Here is a 1,854-nt window from a genome sequence, read left to right as displayed (position 1 = left end):
TTAGAAGAGGTTTATATGATTGGAAATATAAATTCAAAGTGTTTGTAGTGTCATAGTGAGGATCTGATCAGACTTTGCAATTAAAAAAAAAAAGTAGGGGAAAACTTCTCAAATATAAAGTGGAAGTATACAAAAATAAACATTAGTTTTGTTTTGTTTTGAAGAATTAAAATTTATTTTATGAATTATTATTGTTTATATTTTGAATTGCATTTATATGGGGGCACCAAACTATCTTAAGTCCTTAGGGCCTCTATGGGTTTTAATCCGGCTCTGTTCACTAGTACTGCAGCATGAAAGAAAAGAAAGCACCTAGTACACACTGGAATGTAGTAGATGTTAGTAAGAGCATCCAGTCAAAAAAAAATTATGTCAAAGATGACATGAGAGCCCATGGCTTACTGGATATAGTCAAACATCCAACCCATACCAGCACAGAAAAGAGACATTCAATGAGGAAATTGATAATGATGAAATAGTCAATTAACCTTTTAGCATATTAAACCAGCCATATCCAGCCCAAATATTGTTTCCTGTTTTAAGTTCAGATCAGACAGATCTGACCTTTCACACCTACTCTACAATGTCATTCTAAAAATACACAATCACATCATCAAAATCTTGAAGCTGCAAGGTAATGAATGATAAATTTAAAATGTGAATAAACAAGCATTATATTTGACAGAGTAATCTGAATGCTAAAGAGTTAAACTGATTGGTATTTTAATTGACATTAAAAAGGTTGAAAGGCAAAGTTTACCTTGATGGGATTTGAACTCAGAAGATAAATTCAAATCCTGTTGAGGTCAAATTTGCCGTTCATCTTTTTGGGGTTGACAAATTAAGTCCTGCTTAAATATGGGAATATCTCTAAATCTGTGCTGTCCAATATCTCATCCTAAGTTTTGATATACAATATCAATACATGATATATATCGCAATAACTGTTTTCCATGCATTGCTGGAGCCATGAAAAAAGCATCCAGTACACTTTTTAACCCTTTTGTTACTGTATTTCTGTTGAGATGCTATGTGTTTTTTTCAATTAATTTTAAATATAAAGAAGACCTGTTGAGGCAAGTGAAATCGAAATCGAACTAAATTCAACTGGCTCCCATGCCAACATCGTCTCCTTCATTGGACATTAAACTCAGCTTTCGAAGACCTGTTGGGGCAAGTGTCGCCTTCCTGGCACTTGTAAAGACATTCAAGCGAGATTGTTGCTAGTGCCGCTGGACTGGCTCCTGTGCAGGTGGTACATAAAATACACCATTCTGAGCGTAGCCATTGCCAGTACCACCTGACTGGCCTTCGTGCCGGTGGAACGTAAAAGCACCCACTACACTCTTGGAGTGGTTGGCATTAGGAAGGACATCCAGCTGTAGAAACTCTGCCAAATCAGATTGGAGCCTGGTGTAGCCATCTGGTTCACCAGTCCTCAGTCAAATTGTCCAACCCATGCTAGCATGGAAAGCGGACGTTAAATGATGATGATGATGATGATGATAACAAAGAATTTAATAAAATAACCTAGTTATCATTAAGCTGGTGTTAGGAACATAAATTGTGACTAAGGTTTGGTGGAAGCTTTTCATTCAAAACTTATAAAAAAAACAAGACATTTGTACTCAGAGCCAGAAGCAGTTTCAGCTGGGTTGGTATCAAAAGGGTTAAAGTGGTTGGTGTTAGGAAGGGCATCTAGCTGTAGAAACCATGTCAAAATAGACACTGGAGTATGATGCCTTTCTCTTATTCTCATCAGGCCCTGTCAAGCAGTTCAGCCCATGCCAGCATGGAAGCTAGACATTACATGATGCTGCTGCTGCTGATGGTAGTGGTGGTTGCTACCATTGC

The sequence above is a fragment of the Octopus bimaculoides genome, chromosome 1 (genome assembly GCF_046866305.1).
Source record: "Octopus bimaculoides isolate indiv1 chromosome 1, ASM4686630v1, whole genome shotgun sequence".
In the NCBI taxonomy this organism is placed as follows: domain Eukaryota; kingdom Metazoa; phylum Mollusca; class Cephalopoda; order Octopoda; family Octopodidae; genus Octopus; species Octopus bimaculoides.
This window is presented reverse-complemented; position numbering follows the sequence as displayed.